Genomic DNA, 11,897 nt, shown 5'->3' with positions numbered 1-11,897 from the left:
AGGTACAACAAAATGGTGAGACAAAGGACAAAGGGCAAACCAATACTCTAAAGACATTATGTTGGAAATAAACTTTACAACTTATGAGGGGGGAGGTTGGGGAAGAGGGAAAGTGGGAGAAAAATGTACTCATTACTTAAGTATGTATCTGTAATTCCTCTGTACACTACCTTGACAATAAAATTAAATTAATCAAAGAAGAAAATGGCCCGAGGCCTAGAGTTCTAGCCCTAGTACCACCACCAAACATAGACACACACACAGTCACACAGACAGACAGACAGATAGACACACGCACGCACGCACGCGCACGCGCACACACACACACACACACACACACACACACACACACGCAGACCACCACCACCCCTGCCCCTTTCTAGGCTGTGAGAACAAGCTGCCTGAGGCTGTCATGCATTTCTCTGTTAACCAGATTTTAGTTCTCTATGTTCTATTTCCTCTTCAAGAAGATGGAGGTGGAGCTAATGCCAACCCCACAAGGCTATTTTGAGACTTGATGACAATGAGTAATGCAGAGATTACATTAAAGGTGCTTATTATATTCTTTATCTGGTCTGGTCAGCATATCTAAGTGCTAATTCAGGACCAGGATTCTTTGTGGTGGGACTGCCCTGTGCAGGGTAAGATGGGTAACAACCCCAAGGAATACCCACAGGATGCCAAGAGAACTTTCCCAGTGCGACAACCAAAAATATCTCCAGATAGTGTCATCAAAAGTCCCTAAAAGAGCCGGGCCCTGTTGGCTCCCTCCTGTAATACTAACTACTCGGGAGTCTGAGATCTGAGGATCATGGTTCAAAGCCAAACTGGTCAAGAAAGTCCATGAGACTTATCTCCAATTAACCACCAGAAAACTGGAAACAGTGCAGTGGCTCTACTGGTAGAGTGCTAGCCTTGTGCTGAAGAACCCGGGCCCAGAGTTCAAGCCCCATTACAGACCAAAAACAAAGTTCCCAGGAGGACATTCATCCTCACTGAAAACTGTTGCTCTGCACTCTTAATGCTTTTGTGCAAGCATAGAGAAATCACAGAATCATCTAACTTCTGAAGATTAAGGGTTCATGATGTCATGGAGGGAAAGGTAGGTCATTGAAGGAAAGATGTGAACATCAGCTAGAATTTAAGCACTGAACAACATTTCTAGATGCTTCTTTTCCTCATCTGTAAAATCTAGATACTAAATTAAACTAAGCAGATAACACAGGAACTAAGCAGATAACACAGGAACTTAGCTTGTGATGAAATGAGTATATCAGAAAGAGTTACATGGTACCAGTTGTAAAGAAATGGAAAGCCTCAGAAAAATAATATTAAGTCGTAATTCAGGCCTCCAGTGTCAAAGTCTGCATGTGTTCCCTCACAGGAATAAGTTTGTAAGTTTATTAGATAGCATACAAGTATATAAAAACATGTTAACTAAAGTATGGTACATTCAAGGGAGAACACAAAATAGTGAAATTTCTTACAAAGGCAAGGTCAAAGTTCAACAAAATGAACACCAGGAAACAGGTACCTAAAAGGAAGGGGACCAGCGGAGTTATGAGGAAATGGGAGGGCAAATTAAAAGGAGAAGGGTAGGGAGGATATAATCAAGAACTTAATATGTCCTACAAAAAACAAATGAGGGAAGGCAAGTTTATGACCAATGGATGAAAGTGTTGAAAGATATCACATTGATCAAGATGTATTGTATCAAGATATAGCTTTGTAGGGGCTGGAAACGTATGTAGCCTAGTGATAGAGTGCTTGTCTAGCATGCACAAAGCCCTGGGTTCGATTCCTCGGCTCTGTACCACATACACAGAAAAGCCGGAAGTGGTGCTGTGGCTTAAGTGGCAGATTGCTAGTCTTGAAGGAAAAGTATTCAAGGACAGTGCCCAGGCCCTGAGTTCAATGGCACTACCTTTGTACAACTAAAGATAATACAAATATTTTAAAAACAAACCGGGTATGGTGCCGCAAACCTGTAATCCTAGCTACTCAGGAGGCTGAGATCTGAGGACCACAGTTCAAAGCCAGCCAGGGCACTAAAGTCTATGAGATTCTTATTTCCAATTAATCATTAGAGAAAGGGTAGGGTGATAGCCTTGAGCTTAAGAGCTCAGGCACAGCACCCAGGTCCAGATTTCAAGCCCCACTTGAAACAGCAACAACAGAATAAAAACAATTATGTTCTTATAGTTTATAGTTATAATAGAAATAAAGTCCCCAATTAGGATGGAAACAAAATTATAAAACTCTTAGGAATAAAATTAATTACCCTTAACTCAAAATATAAGGATGAAGGGATATAAATGAGATTTATATGAATCTTTAGTATTATAAAACTGTGGATCATGTCCAACAGAATTTATTCACCATTTACATATTTCCTGTAAGGAAATATGAAGTTGGACACCAATGGCTCTAATCCTGTCTGAGATCTAAAGTGTGAAGCATCAACCCATCCAGAACAGAAAAGTCCTTGAGACTTAGTGACCAGTTAACTAGCAAAATGTCAGGATTGGCTTATTCAAGTAAAGTATCAGTCTTGAGTTCAAGCCCTGATACCAATACAGGAAAGAAAAAGAGAAAAAGGGAGGGGGCGACAGATAAAGAAAGGAAGAAAGACATAAGAAAGAAGGAAGGAAAGAAGGAAGGAAGGAGGGAAGAAAGACCAAAAGAATAAATTTAGTATGCGATTTTTGTTGTTGTTGCTAATGTAACAAAGCAATTTTTAATTATCTGAGGAGGAGGGGAAGAAGTCAAACATTTAAAAAGTACAGTAACCAAAAAAACATTTAAAATGTTTCCCATAAATTTGTACAAACCAAAGCATGATATGATTAATGTGAAAATCGACTATGAAGAATGGTAGGCCAATTACAAAAGCAATAACTGTGAACAGATCCTCAGCAAATTAAATTATAAAGACCCATGAAGCAAAATTGAAAACCCAGAGGCAATTCAAACATGCTTTTAATAAATTATATAACTCCAAAAATATTTTCTGAAGTCATGCTATCTTCCTGGAACTATTCTAAATATTGAGGATTTAGCAATACACAAAACAATATGTCATTGTTCTCTTTGCGCATAGAGTAGGCAGAAAGAATTCATGGATTCATTACACATTGTCTGATAAGAGTAATCCAAAGAACAACACAATGTTAGTGATAGAGTTCAACTTTAGGTTGGACATTCAAGTTAGAGAACTCTTTGAAAGAAAAAACAAAAAGACAAGATTCCACAAGCACCTAAAAGCGAATGGAAGGCTTTGAGACTAGAATAGTGAGAGATAATTAAAAAAATAACTAAGGTTTAAGGACAGAACACTTGATTTTATTCTAGGTGTGATGGGAGGCCACAGGACAACGCAGTATTGAAGCATACAACTACAGTATAAACAATAAAGCATAGGACATCTAAAAATGACCCTAGTTCAGTAAATGGTGTTTCTGATTGAAGCTATGGGAAATTGAGTTGTGAATAGAACAAGGCAATAAGAATGCATGATGTATTATATGCTGATGTGACATGAAAAGGTGAATAAGACATGCCCTCATATTTTCACTTGTTATCAAGAAAATAAAATATAAGATAAAAGACATCTATTTTTATTGAGCTTGCACAACAAGGAAGTGTGAACATTGGGGTCTAACTATGAATATGTGTGTAAGTATACAATTTGGAAGAAAATATATTATTTTGCTAAATGAATGGAGAAGATTGAAAGAAATTGACCACACTAGCCATAACTAAAATTTTCTTTGGTTCTTAATACTATTCTTCCATAACAGTACCCAAGGCTACTTAGAAATATGGTTGCTTTTAAGACTCAGACTGGGACTATAAAATCTGAACGTAAGATATTTTATGCTCCTGGAAAATAAAAAAGTCATGAGAGATAACTGAAAGAATTTCTAATACCTTTGCTGGAACAATTTAAGAAATAAAAAGAGAACCAAATAAATGAAAATAAAATAAAGGAAAATAAAGGAATGCTAGATTATATCTGAAAGGAAAATAAATACTATGCTTCCATTCTGATGTTAATAAATAATTTAATGAACAAATAAATAGGAGAAGAAAGGCAAATGTTCTATACACAAGAATTCTGAATAATTTAAGTATCCTACTTTTAAATGTATATTATGCCTAGTGCCGTTCAAAGAATATGGTAAGTAGGAAAGAATGATTTTATAGTGGATATCCCTGACAGACCTCACTCCAGTAAAATGAATAAGGTCAATAGCAACAGTCAAATGTCATGTTGATTGTACATACCCTACATATGCTGAGATGAAAATAACACTTTGCCTAGGTGATTTTTTTCCCTTAACTTTCTTTGATCTTCAAGCCCTAGTTCACAGCAAAGTCACCAGACAAATTCCAACACAAGGGCATCCCACAAAATGACGAGCAGTATTTCCTCAACTGTCAAGGTCATCATCAATAAGAATGTGACAAAGGCTATAGTAAAGAGAAGACAGGATAAGAGAGGATCTCAGAATAGAAGGAAAACTAGCTAAAATCTAGGGAGACAGTCACAGGTTACCAGTTCTACTTAGACTATGCAAAAGCTACTTATGTGCACGAAGCTAATTCACATGAACCATCTTATTTATGTAGAAGAAGAAGTAAACTGGTATAGAGGCACATTTTTATGTTTCAGTTTACAGACACAGCAACCAGAGAATTAACATGTTTGGAGAAGTACCCCACTATTAAGTTGTTTTAGTTGCTTTGTTATTCAGAAAACAATTGTACTGATGTACTACCACAAGATTTCATGCTTTAGATTAGCACTGTGTGAAAAATTGACCTGACCCAAGATATTGCTCTAAGTGGAAGTGCTGAATGTACTGTGGGTCTGATGTATCTCTGGCTTCTTTGAAGTAGACTTGCCGGAATGGTAAATAAGAATATTTGGTCTGCATCATTTGCCTCCTGGTTGAATTAAAGTTATTATTTATGCAGATGTGCCTTTTTTACAGCTAGATATGAATATTTGTATATAGTAGGATTCATTTATGGTTTTCTTAAAATGTGAGAAAAACTGAGATACAATCACCACACGCAGTTCCAAATGCAACGAGTCCTTATAATATACAGAACCAAATAATAACAGAAGAAAGAACTTGCTGAACTTTTCTCATATCATTTCAAGAAGAATTAATGCAAGGAGCATATATGACCTTTGTACAGCTCATTAAAAGTGGAGCAGTGTTTAATTTGCCAGCATTTCATGTATGGCATTGTTCTGAAATGTGTTGGCTCATCAGAATATTGGATGAGGTTAAAAATCTCATTGCTAAAATGACAAAGAAATTGACACTGATAAATGAATGTTTAGAATAATGGCACATCACACTTGAAATATAATAAGTAAAAGTTGGGGACTTGTCATTAAAGATACTTGTCTGTTCTAGTAAACAAAATTTCTAGATATCAGTATCAAAAATTCAAGATTATCTATGAAATCAAACTGGTTTTTTTTATCACTTAGCAGTTTTCTTTGTACTTAATTTACTAACTGTGTCAGATTTGTAGTTTCCATAAGAACTACAGATAAGTGTATATAGTCTTATATATGAGTATACTTGAATATTATTCCATTCACAACTTTTAAAACACATTTTCAAATGTATTTGAACATAGTACATTATTGAACACTATGCTAATGACTCAGTTGAGGTAATTTCATTTATGACTGAAATATTGGACCTCTTGCTTTTAAAAACAACATTGCCTAACTGCATAGAGATTAAAACAGTGAATTCATTGATTTTATTTCAGGGATTTCCCCCCACATACTCATCTAGGACTAAGTTTAAAAGAAATTTTGATAGAAATATTTACACTCTACATTCCTGCCAAGGAGTAGCACCTAACATTCACTGTTGAGATTCCAGAGTACTGTTTGGAGAGAGAATACTGAAGTAAAATTGCCTCAAGTGCCTTTCGTAGCAGTAGTAGCTTTCAGCTCTAACTGCAAGGAGAGTCACTTAAAGCTGATTCCTGGACCCAGATCTTTCAGTTTAGTTGGATTGATATGGGAAGTGATAAGGCTAATGGGGGCTGCTATATGATAGTTATCAAAAAGTAAAATCAAAACACTGGAAAAGAAAAATCTCTAAGCAGGTTTCTGCTTCAAATAAGCATGAATTATCACATGGCAAATGGTGCTTTTATAACACAAGCCCATTACAAAACAACCAACACACAAACAGGGACAACAGAACCCTGTCTCCAAGGTTCTGGCTTAATAGTTATGGGAGGAGCTCTAGTAAATTTTCAAGAGACCTTCTAATGTGAAGTCCGATTTGAGAGTCACTGACCAAAAGTGTAAGACCCATACACCTGCACAACATTCCACAGACTTCTCTAGAAGAAGAAACACTCATAAATTGTGTCTACAAATTGTGTGTCCAGTATTTATTGTGAAGTTGTTGATAGTTGCATTCCATAACAAACACGATTTCTTTCTGGTGTCAGAGGTGGAATTATGAAACACCTAAAAAATGTGAGTTTAGGCCGGAGTTTGGCCTAGTGGTAGAGTGCTTGCCTAGCATGCCCGAAGACCCGGGTTCGATTCCTCGGTACCACATACATAGAAAAACAGCTGGAAGTGGTGCTGAGGCTCAAGTGGTAGAGTGCTAAGCCTTGAGAAGGTCCAAGGACAGTGCTCAGGCCCTGAGCCCAAGCCCAGGACTGGCAAAAAAAAAAAAAGATTAAAAAAAATGTGAGTTTATTAGTTTTATTTTGGTTTTTTATTAGTTTGGCTGAGTTTTACTTCTCATAGATGCTTCATTGGTGCCCAAAATATTAGATGAAAATTTCTGGCCAATATTTACCTGAAGTATTTGGTGGGCAAAACTTATGGGATTTCACTTTCTATTTCCTACCCTTGTTTTAAAACTGTCCCTGAAATCCTCACAACCAGCAAGCCACCTTCTTCACTTTCACAAGTCGTTTAATTCACAAGTCTTTTAATGCACGAGTCTTTTTCGTAGAAAAAGAGCAAAATGAGAGAAAGTCAAAAGGAAGACAAATCCAAAGATGTATATACCACATACAGGTGTGTGGTCCTTCAGGTGTACACGCTGGAACTTCCCTAACTACTTTAAAAAGGTCCATTTGCAATATCAGAATGTATGGAAACTTAAAACTTAGAAATTTGAGTTGATAATGTAAGGTAACAGGAGAATTTGCTTGATTAGCAAGTCATAGTACCTTAATTTAGATGGATTTTAGATTACCCCTAAATGCATTTCGTTTACTCGGGTCAGCTTGATGTTTTTCAACAAATGAGGAAGTATTCCATTATACAATCCAGTTACAAATGGTTCTACACCATGGTAAGCCTTGAGCTGAAGAGCTCAGGGACAACACCCAGGCCCAGAGTTCAAGCTCCGAGACAGACAAAAATATGAATAGAAGTAGTATATAGAATAAGTAATGAATTAGTTAGGAATAGAAATGATAAGGTAGCTGTATGTTAGTATACATATGTCTATGCATACATCATAATACCTACAAATTGATCTAATAGATTTGCACTTAATCCCTGAGCTGACCACTAAGGGAGATAGGCTTGATACTTTCAAAATAGCGAGACAGTAAAATAGAATATCAGAGCATGTTCTATGAGAGAACCTCTGAAAAAGGAGAGGAGCAAGGTAAGATGGGGATGATATACACATCTTTGACTTCTCTCCTGAGGTTCTTACTCCACCTTTCTTCCCTTGCTGCAAGTGAAACACATTTTTGTAACATTGAGAAATTCTTCTATCCGAACTTAAACTTTCTAAGACCTTAATAAAACTGGCAAGAGGACATGGTTGTAGAGAAACTCCATACCAGTCTTGTTGTCAGACTCCTCTTACTCATTTTGGTGTAACAGCAGATAATTTGTTAATAATATGGACTTATGTATAAGAATGCATCCCAGATAATTCCTTTATGCTTCAAAATATCTCATTCTTAACTTTGTTGACTAGTATGACAGACACACAACTGTGATTTTGCATCTGAAAATGGAATGTTTTATCTTTTACTAAGAGGTTACTCAACCTTAGGTGACTCATACCTGAAGAAATGCACCCTTTGGACACACATCGAATCATGATAAGGCTATCTTGATCACCCCTTCTGTACTGCTGGTCTACCACTCATCTTTAGCATTTGAATCTCCTATACAGATGATAGAGTGACCTCTTTATCTGCATTGCTGCCTCTCCAGCTGAGCTTATATGGTTTACTTCAACTGGACTGATGCAAGGAACCTTCTATGTGGTTTCATCCTGCTCACTTCAGTTTCTTCTGCTTCTCCTCACATATCCCTATTCTTCAATGATTGGTGTCTTGTTTATTCTTCTCATCTTAATGTTGACTTGACACTTGACAGTGTCAGTATCATGCTTACAATCTACAATGGACTTTACATTAATCTTAGATTAATAAATGACAACCGTAGACTCTAATATCAATTTCTTACCTATTTTCCCAGCCTCAATTCTCACACCCCACACCCCACACACTCATGTGCCTTAGAACCAAGTTCAGATAGCTTAGAGCTTCACTCATACAGGCTCTGCTCTGTAGATTGTGGGTTTTCTCTGTCCTTTCCTGGTTATCTGAGTAATTCCTATTCCTGTTTTATTCATCTTATCATTAAAGCTGAGATCACTTCTGTTTTTACCCTGCCTGTACCTTATTTTCACATCTACGGATATATCTACACTTTTAGTGACTGCCTTATAGCAATTGCTTAATAGATTAGTTAATTGCTTAATAGAATAATGCATTCACTGAAAAGTAAACTCTGTAAAAACATGACACTGAGCCATGTGATGAAATATCTTAAATTTTGTCAGGGATTAAACTGAAGAATTGTTTTTTTAATGTTGTCATTTATTTGTGTATTAGCTTGGAGGTAGTGGCGAATTATTGGAAATTACCATGGATGATGGTAGTAAGTTCATATTTGGGTTTAGCAAGTCTTCATGACTTTTAGTGATATTTAAACCAGAAAAATCTTAGGCCAGAAGTAATGTGACTAAGGAAAATATCATTGAAATGACTCAGATTAAAAATGTTGAAAATCTGAATTAAAGATAGTCATGTTAGGATAGAAAATATACTTAATACTAAACAAATAAAGAATAATATGCTTAATAAATTGCTCAGTGTTTGAATTCCCTGGGAAGCTGACAATGACAATTAAGTGTCAGTGTACAGTGTTTTTGTTATGGGATCAACAACTGAAGAGAAGGAAAGGAAGAGGATTGACTATGGAAAGAAGTCAACCTGTGACTCTTCTGTGAGTTCTGAAGCTACTATTGATCCTGAGATTTAACTTCTAGTTGTAGTGATCAGCCTCAACTTCACATCCCACACTGATCAGTCACTGGAGTTGGGCTCTTTCTGCAGGAATGAGGAATGAGTTGGGAAGATATCCACCTTTAGGCAGCATCTGAAGGATACAGGAGACTAGAGCCAAGGGGTTTTACTGCACCCTCTCAGCAGCTAGAATGAGCTCCTATTGGGTAAGGGGTTGAGGTCAAAAACAAAACAAAAAGGGTAACAAACATACAGGGTGGAAGACAACAGATTCAGATCTTACTGTCTGATAGGAGATAGTTGAAGTAGTGGTTACATACAAGGCTCAAGAGAGAGAATATGAGTGAGAGAGACTACTGAAGTATAGAGTTATTGAGAATATTGAAGTATGTATGGAATCCTGGAAGAAACAATCAGACACAAAAAACGTAAGCAAGGACATCCAGGGTAAGAAGAGTCTGAGGATGTGCAAATACAGAAGAAGCATATAATAAAGGTAAATGAGACCAAGATTAAAAGGAAATCTTTTCTATGTCCTTGCTGGAGGCAAAATGCTGGACACCCATATCCTTAAATGTAATTTTTAAAGCACCCATGACGTTTCTGATGATGACAATGATGATGATGATGATGGTGGTGATGATGATGATGATGATGGTGGTGGTGGTGGTGGTGGTGATTTTGTAAACAGTTTGGAGAAGGCCCACACTACGATCATAATGGATGATGAAACAAGACTGAATCTTCTCACAGAACACAAGTCCTTTACTGCCTCAGACAAGGACAATGACTGGTTGTTACTTTACACAGAGGCCCAGAAAGCACAACTCTGAAAGCATTGTTTGTAGGAGTAGCCAGAGAGATCTATAAAAGAGTAGCCAGGAGGTCTATAAAATTTGTAGCACACAGTTTGTGTGATAGAAGGGAGATTTTATTGTGTGGTGAGCAGAAAATGAAAATGGACCTTAAGCGGTACAGGGAGACATAGTAGTAGATAATGATGATCAAATTTTTAAATGAAAGAAAAATGAATGTTTATATTAGAAAAGACAATTCAGAAAGAGGCAGAGGGCATCATACAGTGGAGAGAGGAAATGATTCATAGAGCAAAGAAAGGTCTCCAAGAAAGTTGAGGATCAGGATTACAGAAAAGTTGGATTAGAAAGAAGTTTTCCTCCAGCTTTAAATGAGAAAAAAGTAATTGACAATTGACTTTGGAGATGATGGGTAAAAAAATAAATAACTAAAATAAATGCTCCCACATTATTTATGTTCCTCAGATTAATCTTATATTCAAGATGTAGCTCTATATTCTAAAAGTAAACACACACTCTCATCATTGTTTGCCTGGAAGATGTTTACTTTACAGATGCTGTCACCACTGGAAAAAAATCAAGGAATTAGAAAAGACCAACCAACTGGAAACTTCCAGGACAAAATCATGAGCAGGACTGAAAAAATGTGATCGAATAAGGAAGAAGAACAAGAAAGAGGAAAGAGGAGGAACACATCCCTAGTCTGAGTAAAGTTGGGAAAACCTGGCAGGGTGAGTATGGACAAATCTCGAGTGTCAGAACCACAGCAGAGATCTGGGGAAGGTTGTCATCTCGAGCTGGGGCGAGGAAACTACAGGAAGCTATCTGTTTCCTTGATGATTCACGCTTCTGCGGGACAGAGTTCCCAAACTCCTCATTGCGAAAGTACAATTGGCTTTTCTCTCTCCATTCAATGAATGAGCTCCTAAAATCTTGGTGATGTTGAGCCACCCATGAGCTCTTTGGCTTCTGCGGACTAAAGTTAGGGAATGCTCTGTGAAACGTGACACGTCCCATGCGAAGGCTACAAGGATTGCCTCCTCAGGATTTATGTGGGATGTAGAAGAGAGATGGGAAAGACAGACCCTAGCTTTCCCTCATGAAGCTCCCAGTGTCTGCGCAAGGAGAGGGTATGACAGTGGGATCTTTGACTTTGCAAAAACCACCCTCAGATGAATTTTGTTTGCTTGGAAAATGATTTTAACCTATGGAAAGGATAATGCTACAATCCAGATTTAGTCATACGCATTAAAATTTGACAAAAGCAAAGTCTCCTCCTTTATTTATTTTGAATCAGAGTAAGCATAGAGGGGGTGGGACCACAGTAAGAGGCCTGGGTTTTCCTGGATCTTTTTTTAACAGGGTTTTCCTCTGCCAAGTACCACATAGACCTGCCTCACTCTGCAATTCTGTCAAAGATTGCAAGACTGTTGACAGGTGACACCTGCCAGCATTCACTTGTTTTCTCTTATATGGATTTGAACTCATTACATAGTTAATTTGAAAGACAACTTTCATGCTACTCTGAAAACGAAACAGACGCTTTTGATTTCCTAACCTATGATGTAGCTCAAAGTGTCAAATGAAATATCTAAGGCAAGTTTTACACCAACCATCTTTCAACAGAGGGAGAGGCATTTCTTCGCAGTTAATAGAGTAATTGCTAGTACAATCAAATCAGCTAGAAGAGCTGCCTTTCCTTGATCTTCTTTTCTAGATCTGAAGAATAGCTATGGA

Source organism: Megascapheus bottae, chromosome 1 (genome assembly GCF_031878675.1).
Source record: "Megascapheus bottae isolate mThoBot1 chromosome 1, mThoBot2.hap1, whole genome shotgun sequence".
Lineage (NCBI taxonomy): Eukaryota > Metazoa > Chordata > Mammalia > Rodentia > Geomyidae > Megascapheus > Megascapheus bottae.
This window is presented reverse-complemented; position numbering follows the sequence as displayed.